The sequence below is a fragment of the Ovis aries genome, chromosome 1 (genome assembly GCF_016772045.2).
Source record: "Ovis aries strain OAR_USU_Benz2616 breed Rambouillet chromosome 1, ARS-UI_Ramb_v3.0, whole genome shotgun sequence".
NCBI classification, from domain to species: Eukaryota; Metazoa; Chordata; class Mammalia; order Artiodactyla; family Bovidae; genus Ovis; species Ovis aries.
Window position 1 is genome coordinate 131,745,374 of NC_056054.1, and position 13,322 is coordinate 131,758,695.

The following is a 13,322-nucleotide window of genomic DNA, read 5'->3' on the forward strand; positions in this document are numbered from 1 at the left end:
GTTAAATCATATCCTCAAAGATCTCAGTGTAAAATGGCTATACAGGAACTTCCCTGGTGGTCCAGTGGTTAAGACTACACCTTCCAAGCAGGGGATGTAGGTTCAATACCTGGTTGGCAAGCAAAAATCTCACATGACTTATGGCCAAAAAATCCAAAACAAAACAAAACATTAAACAGAACAAAGTTGTAACAAGTTCAATAAAGACTTTAAAAATGGTTCACATCTAAAAATAGTCTTAGAAAATAAATATTAAGATAAAAATGGCCCACATCTAAAAATAATCTTCAAAAATATTAAAATAGCTGTTCAAGCACTGTACACACATACTTGAGAAGACATGAAATATTACATCAGACTCTTTTTATAGACAGCACTGAATTGGTTTAATTAGTAATCATGATAGCTATGATAATAACAATAAAAGCAACACATAGAGAAGCCCCTATCTGTAAAGCAATTGGCCTACATTTGTCTTACAAAATATTTCAATTTTTTCCAAATATACAGAAGAAATTATTGCTGAGCTATCTTAACTCACCAATATTTACCATATTTTAGGAAAATATGGCAATTTCACATAGTTTAATCTAATAGAAGTATAGGCAAGCAAATATTAAAGTGAACAGAATCTTCTACTTTTCAAAGACAAAACATATTGTAAAGTAATTAGCTTCCAATTAAAATAAATACATTTAAATTAAAAAATAAAAAATAAAAAATAATCAAAGACAAGACAACCCTTGGATGTATGAAAAAATAAAAGAAATTGGATGCCTACTAAATTAAAAGGAAGAGAAGCACATTTAATAAAAAATAGGATGAATATAGCTTTATGGCCCCTGGAATAAAGAGTAGCTACAGATTTAATGACCAAATAGATGACTTTGGTGACATACAGATACAAGATATCAAATACACTCAAGTGTAAATTGATAATCCACAAATAAGGCAGTGTGATACGTATTATGGAGGCAGAGAAACACAGCACGATGCCCTCTAAAAAGCATTTACAAATATGTTACAAATCTGTCTCACTGCTCTATACCACCTGCTTGTCACCAAAGCTTTTTTTGGGGGGCAGAGAAAAATATATTTTATTATTAACTCTGAACAATAAGAAAAATCTGAAAAGCTGTCAGTTTAGCCATTGGAAATTAGGCTCCACTTAAAAAAAATCAAGTGATATAGACATACATCACCATTATTTTTTTGTAAAAGAAAAATGAAAGGAAATAAAAGGAATGCAATAAGGTATTCCTCAGACTTCTACTGTCTGAATAAAATTAGGAAAAATCAGTGCATTGTGGAAAACCCTGAGAAGTCTCCTATGTATGCCTGGAGATTTCCTGAAACCACTATTTCCTGGGAAATAAATGGGATGGTAACTATTGCTTATTTTTCTTAACCAAGAGGCACCAAGGCCTTTGTGTGCTCTCTGAAAACAGGCTGAATTACTACAACAGCAGAGGAACGCATACCGTCCGCTGACTAGTGATAAAAAGATCTCTGTTTAGAAATTGTGTCTGTTTGCTTTCTATTTTTATATAGAATAGGATAAAACCTATTCTCTAAAGCTCCTTAGACTCCCAGGGTAGGTGAATCATCATGACCCATAACTCTTGCTTGTAATAAAGTGCAAAGAGGATTAAGACTAGCTTTTCCCTTCACTGGGAACTGCAGATAAATCCTCTGTTGCTTGCTCACCATCATCCATAAAATGGGCAAAGGCATCTTTGCAGCTTAGGTTGAATTCATCTCTGACTATTTCTTCCCTCAGATGACCTCTAGGCATTGTCCAGGCACTGCGTCTAGTAAAATATGTAAAAATCAAAATGTGTATTTTCCTTTTTGAGTCTTGAATTTCCAGTGGTCATGTATGGATGTGAGAGTTGGACTGTGAAGAAAGCTGAGTGCCGAAGAATTGATGCTTTTGAACTGTGGTGTTGGAGAAGACTCTTGAGAGTCCCTTGGACTGCATGGAGATCCAACCAGTCCATTCTAAAGGAGATCAGTCCTGGGTGTTCTTTGGAAGGAATGATGCTAAAGTTGAAGCTCCAATACTTCGCCCATCTCATGCGAAGAGTTGACTCATTGGAAAAGACTCTGATGCTGGGAGGGATGGGGGACAGGAGGAGAGGGGACGACAGAGGATGATATGGCTGGATGGCATCACCGACTCGATGGATGTGAGTTTGGGTGAACTCCAGGAGTTGGTGATGGACAGGGAGGCCTGGAGTGCTGTAATTCCTGGGGTTGCAAAGAGTCGGACATGACTGAACTGAACTGAACTGAAAAAGAATAAGTATAAGATAGCCCAAGTTTGACAGATCTGTATTACACGAACTAATCTTAGGATTCCTGTCAAACATTTTAAAGATTGTGCAAAATTTTGTATGTGTGTACTGTATTTTTATTTTTTTTCCTGGGAAAGGCCTAAAATGTTAGTATATTTTAAGTGTATCTGAGATAGAAATAAATAAATACAAAATAAATTAAGAACCAGTGGTATAATGAAAAAGGTAGGCCAGCCGCAGAGGGAACCTGACACCATTAGCAAAAAGAAATAAAGCAGTATGGCAGGAATGTACTTGATTGAAAAGTATCTGTAAAAAACAAACTAAATCAAACACCATCCCCATACCAAAATATAATCCATGGCATATTCTCTATCTGAACAAAAACTGGGAAACTGGTTTGAAAAGTGAAATGCAATCATAACTTCAGTGTATATCTAACATTTTGCCTAGAAAGAAGACTGACCTAAAAACTCAAAAATCTATCTATAGAATGTTACATATGGCCATTACTTGATGATACCAACATAAAGATCATTCTCTCTTTGTGTCCATACTCACCAGGCAATATTATAGCAATATGTCTTTCAGTGTAGATGCATACATCCACTGCTCACTGGACAGGAGTATTTACTTTTGTTGGCAGTTGAAATGTAAATTCATAAATGGCATCTCATTTATATATCCTTCCATGAATTTGGTTAGTGACAGTCCGTTCCAAGGGTGATATTTTCTCTTCTCAGCGTACTCCATCTGAAGCACAAGGAGTATGTTCAGGATCTAAAAATTCATGTTGATGAGGTTTCCCTCTAAACCTTTTCTGCCTTCCAAAGAGTGATGCTGTCATGGAGAATAATTGTTCACCAAGAAAAGTCTTGTGAATTGCTTCCTGAAAGTTTAAAAAAATGTATAAAACTTATAATGATGTCAGCTTCTCAGATTTTGAAGGGGCCTCAGACATTGAAAACATTTTAGGAGATTAACTCACTGGATTAAAATTTAGAAACTATTCTCTATGTATACTGATTTATCTTTCAATCAATAGAAAATATTTAAGGTGATTTGTTAAGGTTTTCTAAGGCTCTATGAATCCCTGAATATGTAGAAAATACAAGTTCAGTCAAATGCTCTGATGGTCCAGGAAATGCTCTATATCTGAAAAAAAGTTTCCTAGATTTATGGGTGTTAATGACTAATGTGGTTCTATCTAGGAAATTATGTGACTTACAAGGAAAGACTAGGTACAGGGAAAAGTAGGCCTGACATGGGAGTGGGCAGCCAGACCTTGTGATATTTGCGATTCAGCAAGAGAACTCGGGGCCATATTTTCCAGGCATTGTTATCTGATTTATGTTGGTAGTGGTCAATATACCATTTAAAAATACTTGGGCTTCCTTGGTGGCTCAGAGGTAAAGACTCCACTTGCCAATGTGGGAGACTCATGTTTGATCCCTGGTCCAGGTTTGATCGATCCCAAGATTCCACATGCTGCAGAACAACCAAATCCACGTGCCACAATACTGAGCCTGAGCACTAGGGCCCAGCAGCCGCAACTGCTGAGCCCACGTGCCTTAGAGTCTGTGCTCTGCAACAAGAGCAGCTTCCACAGTGAGAGGCACCATAGCTAGACAGTAGCTCCCGTTGTCTGCAAGTAGAGAAAAACACACAGCAACAAAGACCCAGCACAGCCAATATATATATATATATATATATATATATATATTGATACCACTACTATTGAGATGACCCATAAAACTGTTGCAATATTTTTTTAAGTAAAAAGATTTATGGCAAATTTTAAATAGCTCTTCCAATATTTTAAACTGGTACTTAAGTCTCACAATGCATTTTTCATAATATATATGAGAACTGGCTACTTGCGGTGATCCTTTTGTCTCTCCACATAGATAATCCATCTAACATAAGAAAAAAAAAGATTCTCTAACATCTTTGTTTACGAACACAGTTACGTAAAGTGTCTGGACATAAATGATCTGTCAGTTTCTGAGGGCCATCAGGAGAGAGGAATGTTTTGTACTGAATACATGCAAATGGAGTGGGGTGCCACTATATTGAAGTGGGAAAGTTAGTGTTATGTGTGCCCATGACTGGGAATTTCCTGATTACCTGCTTCATTCTGAAATCCTGTTCTATCTCATGCTTTACAGATGGTGACACCAAGGACCTGGTGGGTGGCTGAGGAATGATTACGTCCTGAAATGAACAAAATAAGTGTTGGGGAAATCATGGGCCAAAAAATTAGTGTCTCCTGAAGTAAAGTAAAAAACAACGGATGACTTATATACAATTAGAAAGAAGAGATGGTGGATTATCTATTTATTTATTTATTCAGATCTTGCATGAATATTGACTTGATATCTGGGCTTTTGTTCTATGCAGTACTGTAGAACATTCAATCAATTACTTCAGAAATATGTATTGAGTTTCTACTATACAATGTGGTCATTTACCTTGGATTATAAACTTCTAGAAGACAGAGTCTAAGGAAATCCTCATAATGCAATGCTTATAACATCAGCACATCTAATTTTTCTAAAACTTTTAATTGAAGTATAGTTGATTTACAATGTTGTGTTAATCTGCTGTACAACAAAGTGACTCAGTTACACACACACATGCATTATTTTTTATATTCTTTACCATTATGCTTTATCACATGTAATTTTATGTTTTGAGATGATGATTCTAATAATAGAAAATATTTAAAAACACTCTAAAATGCAATGCTGAGAAATGACATAAGAATGGAAGTGAAAAACAAAGCAACGCACTTAGTTTTACGTTATCTTGTAGGAAAAGGAATGATTACCACTGTGGCAAGAACATGGAGAATAAAAATGCTTTCATCATCTTTAAAAGCTGAGGGACTTCCCTGGTGGCTCAGACGGTAAAGTGTCTGTCTACAATGCGGGAGACCTGGGTTCGAGCCCTGGGTTGGGAAGATCTCCTGGAGAAGGAAATGGCAATCCACTCCAGTACTATTGCCTGGAGCCTGGTAGGCTAGTCTATGCGGTCGCAAAGAGTCGGACACGACTGAGCGATTTCACTATGATTTAAAATGTTATATAACAATCCATTATATGGCTGTACCACAGTTCACTTAGTCATTTCTTTAGTTATCATCATACATTTATCTTGGTGTATCAATATTTACCAGTTTAAGCTTTAACTCAGCGTACATTCTCAGAAGCAGAGTTTTGAGTCAAAGTACATGGTTAATTTTATGGCTCTTTGGGCATACCATCGAACTGATTTCTAGAAATATGCACCCTTGGTACTCAAACCAGCAGTGTATGGTGAGGGTGAACACAGATGTGAATGACTAAGAAGAGAAAAGAAAAGTTGCGCCTAGAATATACCTACGGCTCCAGGCACACTGCTTTCACACATACTGCATTATTTAAAGATCACAGCTACCATGTGGAAAGTTTTGTGGTTGAAGTTAAGACTTGAGAAAAAGCCTGACTGATGCATAGATTTGGAAAAGGTGAAAAGAATGAGGAAGTGCCTTCCAGATGGCAGAAACTCCTGGAACAAGAAGCTGTAAATAAATAGAGTTCTGTGGTCTTTGAGGTGAGCCTGAAATAACACCCTTGCTCCTTCAGTGTATTCTGAACTGGTTAAAAATACGACAGTAGCAAAGAAAGGGGAACAAAAATGCTCCTTCTGTGGTCAAGGGTTTTCTAACGTGAAAATCCCCAAACTAGTCAGCAAAAATCAGCTTTCCTATTCCACACCACTTCACTTCACTACAGCTTCAATTTGGAGCAGGGCCCTTTAAAGTCTAAGGCATGGATTAAGGAGGACTATGTGTGTTTACTGTAAGCAGTCTTGTTCATGAGGCAGGAGACAAGAACCTGAAAGCGAGGTTTAATGTCTCTATCCAGTCTCAGCAATGGTATTAATAAATTCTTCCTCACTGGGGAAAAGGAGTGGGGAAAAGGGTGAGGAAAGGCTGGGATCCCTACGGCTATAAGTGTTTCCTCCTCAAGGAAGACAGAATCAGGAGAGGGGTTGAGAGGTTTACCTCTGACCAGAGGATGCTTTGAGGAACAGCGTGGAAACTGGCCCAGTTAAGGCTGATGTTAGGAATGCCTACAAGGCTGAATTGTGGGTCATCTGAAGCGTTCTCTTGAGGTATCAGTTTTTGCCCTTGGGGAACCTCTGGTGATTTCTAAGCTGCCAACACAAAGTACAACCTTTCTTTCATGCTGTAAAGTTCCTTTTGACTGCCTAGGTTGCTGAATTCCACGCCAATGGAGAAGATGGAAGCCCTTAAGTAACCACTGTAGTTCATCTTGATCCTTATTCCACGTGGTCTTCTGTCTGCCACTATATGCTTCTTTTGTGGGCCAAAAAGCAGCAACACAAAAATTGGCCGTGAAATAATCCCATTATGGAAATCATTCTGAAAATATGGCTCAAAGTTATGAATTGTCAGTGGTCAGATATAGGTAATAAAATTATTAATTTAATCTTTAGTGTGAAGTGGCAGGGTGACTCTGGTGCCACATCATTGCTATTTCGCTTACCACCCAGCCTCTCTGTCTGAGAAGAGAGAATTCTATGGACAATTCAGTGTGCCTTTCACACACAGCTCACTGATTAGGAGCATGGCTGATGGCTTCAGGATGGAATATTCGAGTAGGAGAAGGATGGTGGTTACAGAAATGAAGGGAAAGTGATGCCCACTCTGAGTTTTTGGTTAAAGGAGAAAGCTACTCTCAGCAACAGTCAATGGCTTCACACATGTGTCCCTTACAGAGTCAGATGTAGGTTCTGTTTCAGTTTATGACCTTAATGGCTGTAAACTGTCAAGACAAAATCTTTATTGCCATGGATGACTACCTGTGCTTCGAGGGTCTGTTATGACCTAAAAGTCACTGCAGGCCTTGGTCTTTCCACATTCCCATAAATGATCAATACAATGCATTTCTTAGGGACACAGGACAGCTCAAATCAGGGAACAGAGTATTTCCCCCCTACACACAGATTTAGAATTATTTTTATAGAGTATATTTGAACAAAGTATTCTTTTCCAAGAGAGTAAAATGTTCTTTTTTTATTGCAGTATAGTAGATTTACAACTTTGTGTTAGTCTCTGGTGCATAGCAAAGTGATTCAGTTATATATATATATACACATTCCTTTTCATATTCTATTCCATTATTGTTTACTGCAGCATATTCAAAATAGTTCCTTGTTATTTTATCTATTTTACATACAGTAGTTTGTATCTGCTAATCTCAAACTGTGTTTGTTTTTTTTTTTTTGTATCAGAAACTGGCTTTATATTTACAGCAAAGAACTATTTTCTTCCAATTAAGGAATTTGGAGTTTCATGTACCCCACAAGTGCTCAGTGTTTCTATTTTTTTTTTTTTTAATTTTAAAATCTTTAATTCTTAACATGCATTCCCAAACATGAACCCCCCTCCCACCTCCCTCCCCATAACATCTTTCTGGGTCATCCCCATGCACCAGCCCCAAGCATGCTGCAAACTGTTAATTTATCCCTCCCTCATCTCCTTTTCTCTTAGGCAACCATTAGTTTGTTGTCTGTGTCTGAGTCTGTTTCTGTTTAGTAATAAGTTCATTTGTGTTATAATTTCAATTCCGCATATAAATAACGTTATAGGATATCTGTCTTTCTCTGTCCGACTTCACTCAGTACGATAATCTCTAGGTCTATCCATGTTGCTGCAAATGGCATTGTTTCTAAATTGTTCCTGTTTTTAATACTTGGAGGTTTCTTAAAGCGGGCAGTGAAAGCTACTCCACTATTGTGTGAAGCTGTTGCTCACGATGCCTGTTACTCTGTGCGGCAGATGTGGGCAGCTCTGTGGAGCCCTGGGTCAGGAAGATCCTTTGGAGGAAGGCATGGCAACCCACTCCAGTGTTCTTGCCTGGAGAATCCCATGGACAGAGGAGGAGCCTGGCGGGGTACAGTCCACGGTGTCAGAAAGAGTTGGACGGGACTGAGCGACTAACACCCACGCACTGTGGAACCCTGGCTGGAGTTTCATTGAGCAAGGCCAGGGCTGTGGGTGTGGCCTGCCCCCTGCTGTGCTCCAGCGATGATTCCCGTCCCTCCCCCACTCCCCCTGCGACTGTTCTGCAGTCGACGACAGGCTGCCTACATTTGGCACTTCCATAGGGTCATATGCATTCTCCCCACAGTAGTAGCTCATTCTACTGTTCCCCCAGCGCTTTGCAGAGTATACTCTTGGCCTTCAGCCCATGTTTCCAGAGGTCCCTGAGCAATGACTACTGTCAGGGAACAGAGAAGGGTTTCTGGTTTGCAAATACTATGTTCATAATTGGCCATAGAATGTATTTTCCTCCTCTTCCTCCTCCTCCTCCTTATCCTGCTTCTGTTGAAAGAAACAACTGAACCACATTCCTTTTATTCCCAAAACATGGTTAGAGATAATTTTTGCAGATAAACTATGAAAGTGGCAGAGTTTGGGTGCACTATTTTATTTTATTTTAAATGTTAAATTTTGGATTTAATTTTATAGCAGTAAACTCAGTCAAGACATTTTCATAGGTCAGGGGAAAAAAGGTCAATTTTTGCATATATGAGGCATAAAATCATGCATTAATGTAAACTGACAGAATGTGTGGTATTGGAACAAGAATAGAGAGGACTGTGAAATATAACAAAAGGAAAAGTAGATCCTGAATAGTGTGGAATGGTAAAAGTGGCATCTCAAATCTATTTTAAAACGAGAAAAGGAAGATAGTATATGAATTTTTTAATCAGCTACTGCTCTTGAAATATTTCTTTCTATATTTGTAAAAGGAGATGTACTTAGTTACAAATGCCATCACTACATGATAAAGAAACCCAGTATATACCCTTAGCTTGGTTTTGGAACAGCTAAACATCTGAAGTGTTTTTAGTTTTGTTTCACGTAATGACATGGAGATAGTACTGACATCCGATCTTCACACCCCATCACACAAAACAATTTGAAGTCCATTGAGCACTGAATTTTCCATTGTACTGCAATTACAGGAACACCTGTGCTACCTAACTGTGCACTGAGGCCCGTGAAATGCAGTGTTCCAGAGCTGTCAAAATGTCTCATTTCTTGCCTTTAATTCAGGGCCTTAATTGTGGTCGATCTGGTTATTACATTGTACTATGCTTCACTGATAGGCACACAGCAGAAAGGCTAATAATTTTAGATTAAATCCAGAGGGCTCTTGTAAGTATTCACCCAAGTCTGGGTACCTTTCTTTAAACAGAACTTGTGTTTGCAAAAGGAAAATTGGGCTTTCTGTAATATAAAAATGATCCTTCAGTCATGAAGATGCTTGAGGAGAACACGTTAATCTGGACCCAAATGCATGTTCTTGGATATCTCTTAGCTCTGAGGTCTGAGTTATGTAGTTTAAGCTCTGTCCAAATACTCACAGTGGGGAAGCTGACTTTACTCCCTGGCTGATATCATGTAGTTGCAACATCTGAACCAATTCACATTGATTTAAAAAAAAAAAATCTCAAATCAGATCAAGTGATCTGGAAAGGGTATCATCTAATGGATGAAATTATTTATATGACCAATTTATAAACTTTAGATTATATATTTAAATAGGTTAGCTTTACTGAGATGAATACAACTCTTAAGGGTCGACACTCTGTTGGAAACTCCCTTAGAAGCACCATGTGTCATCTTCAAATTTAATAGCTCTCAAGAAGATGGTTAAGATGAAAACAATACCAATTGGCAAATATGACAACAAAGTTGGATCCCCAAAATATAAGTGTTCTAGGATACAGGTGTGTACCAAGCCAAAGCCTGAGCTCTTGTTATTCAATTTTTCTAACACATGTTTCCTTCTACATATTCTTTTGTTTAATATAAAGTTCTGCTGGTCTATGAGCTCTTTGAGGCTGAGGCTGTGCTTGGTCTCTGTTATCAGCAGATCATATGAACCCAGTAGGTCCTCAAATATGGGTAACATTTGTTGAATTGAAATGGCTCGCATTTGGCCATGGAGTCTTTTTCATGAATCTTTGTACCTATGAATTCCTCTGACATCTGATGTTTAATATTTCCTGGGTATCCAACTGAATTGTTAGGTTTGCATTTGGTGAAAATGGAAACAGCGGTTCCTAAAATGCCCTTGCAATGTGCTTCATGTTATTAACACTTTATGCTATCTCTGACTGTGAGACCATCTCATTCTACAACTGTGTTCATGTGTCTGTCTCTTCACTTACCTGAAGGGCAGATGCTGTGTCTTTTTCTTTTTTTGTATTCTCTGCCTGGCATTAAATAGGGGGCTTTTGAACTTAATTACTTAATGCTTAACATTTTGGTAATGATAGATAGTTGTTATAGTTGTTGTGATGTTGTTATTCAGTTGCTAAGTAATATCCAACTCTTTGCATCCCCATAGACTGTACCACACCAGGCTCCACGGGGTTCTCCAGGCAAGAATACTGGAGTGTATTGCCATTTCCTTCTCCAGGGGGTCTTTCCGAGCCAGGGATGTAACCTGCATTCCCCTGCATTGGCAGGTAGATTCTTTACCACTGAGCCACTAGGGAAGTCCAAAGTCACTTATTATTCTGTTCACTGATATAAGAGAATTTTTATGGTTAGAAGATTAATCACATTGTATTTTTTTTTAAAGATTTTTACTATATTTCAGTCTTTTTTGGTGTGTGGTCTGTCAATATTCTAGAAATGCTTTAGGATTCTTAGAAATGTTGTTCTATAAGTTTAATAAGTTATTTTGCAATATTGTGTTATCAAAAAAAGAAATTTTGCTGCTTAGCCTTTTCAGATCTTGTATTATTTTATTTCTATCCTCAGGTCTAGTTCCCACTCTACTTTTGAATGTATTAAAACAAAGTCATCAGAGTCCTGTACTTTGCACAATGAGCCTTTCCTGTTTCTCTACCATCAGGGAGAGTTGATGCTTCATTAGAAATAGAAGTTAAATTAAGAAATCAATTTTCTCCTGCTTTGTTTTTTTTCCCTCCTGAAGGTATGGTGCAGTTTTGATGCTACATCAGATTTTTTTTGTAATTCATATGAAGAATCAGTTTCTCCATATGATTCATATGGAGATGGACTCTGTGAGTGTAACTTTATTTACACCATTTATTGACCAACAAATTCCACTTTCTAAATGAATACATTGAAAAGTTGAGTAAAGGAAAATCATTTTGAGCACATCACAAATTTACCTTAGATTTCCTAATACTGTGGCATATTTCAGCTGCATGCTTGGTACAGAGATCAATTTTGAAAGTAGCACCTATTACAAACCATATTAATATGCTAATGTGGTATGAAAGGCTTTTATTCTGTAATGAAAGAGGTACCTCAGATATCCTCTAATTAAAGGATGTTATTTGATCAGAAATAAAATTAAGTCCATAGAATGGAGAGATGACAACAATATTTTTATATAAACATTCTATATAACTAAGTATAATATTTACAAAATACGTCTAAATTTAAAGAAAAGATTTACTATGTCTCTAGAGTTAGATCAGCCTTCCTGTTAAGCTTGCCATTGTCCTTCTCATAAAGCAAATGTCATCCACGCCACTTTTAATTTTCAAGCATATAGTAAGAAGCAAGGTGATTCCTGAAGCCACATGTGGTGTGAAAACAAATGCTATGAAGTCTGTGAAGTGGCTGCTTGAATTCAGGCAAATGAAACTAAGTCTCCTCTGCCTTTTGGATGAGCTTCAAGCATCCTAGAGAACTCTCTCCTACCCCCTAACTTCTGCCCATCTCTTTGGCCTTCTGTCTACCAACCCCCTTTCACTTAAACTTTAGCCAGACTGATTTATTTGCTAATTACTCAAATGCCCACAGTCTCCTTTGGGTCTAGGCACTGGCATGTTTTGCCTCTCCTGGAGTGCTTCTATCATAGTTTGACGAAGTCCTCATCTAATCTAGAAGACAGTTTTTCTATGAGTCTCTGCTCATTTTCAAAATCATGGTTAGTGTTCCTACCATGGCCTTTCCCAGATGCTCAAGTGCATTGCACTCAATGGGAAATCGATTCCTTCTTTTCTCCTCTGATTTTCTTGCTTGCTTTCACACTTCCTGAGAGGAGGAACCCTATCTTCCTTAACGCTACTGTATCCCCAGTAGCAAGCACACTCAGTGCCTGGCAATTTGAAGGTTCTGAGGAAGTATTCTTGAATGAATGAATGATTGAATACATGTGAACTATTATAGGTGGGGTTCTCTGGTGCTTCAGTCGGTAAAGAATCTTCCTGCCAACGCAGGAGACATGGGTTCGATCCCTGGGTCAGGAAGACCCCCTAAAAAGGGAATGGCAACCCATTGTAGTATTCTTGCCTGGGAAATCCCATGAACAATGGAGCCTGGCGGGCTACAGTCCATCAGGTTGGCAAGAGTTGGACATGACTTAGCGACAAAATCACCACCACCACAACCCGTTTCAGGTATCTGTGTTTTCTCCTGAGAAGGGTTCCATTCCAGTTACAAGTGTAACTAGTTTAGCCTGGTAAGACATTTAATAATTGCTATTATTGTGCTTATTTTTTGAAAGATTAAGACCAAGGTTCAGTTCAGTTCAGTCTCTCAGTCACGTCCGATTCTTTGCGACCCCATGAATCGCAGCACGCCAGGCCTCCCTGTCCATAACCAACCTGGAGTTCACTCAGACTCACGTCCACCGAGTCAGTGATGCCATCCAGCCATCTCATCCTCTGTCGTCCCCTTTTCCTCCTGCCCTCAATCCCTCCCAGCATCAGATTCTTTTCCAATGAGTCAACTCTTCACATGAGGTGGTCAAAGTACTGGAGTTTCAGCTTTAGCATCAGTCCTTCCAAAGAACACCCAGGACTGATCTCCTTTAGGATGGACTGGTTGAATCTCCCTGCAGTCCAAGGGACTCTCAAGAGTCTTCTCCAACACCACAGTTCAAAAGCATCAATTCTTCAGTGCTCAGCTTTCTTCACAGTCCAACTCTCACATCCATACATGACCGCTGGAAAAAC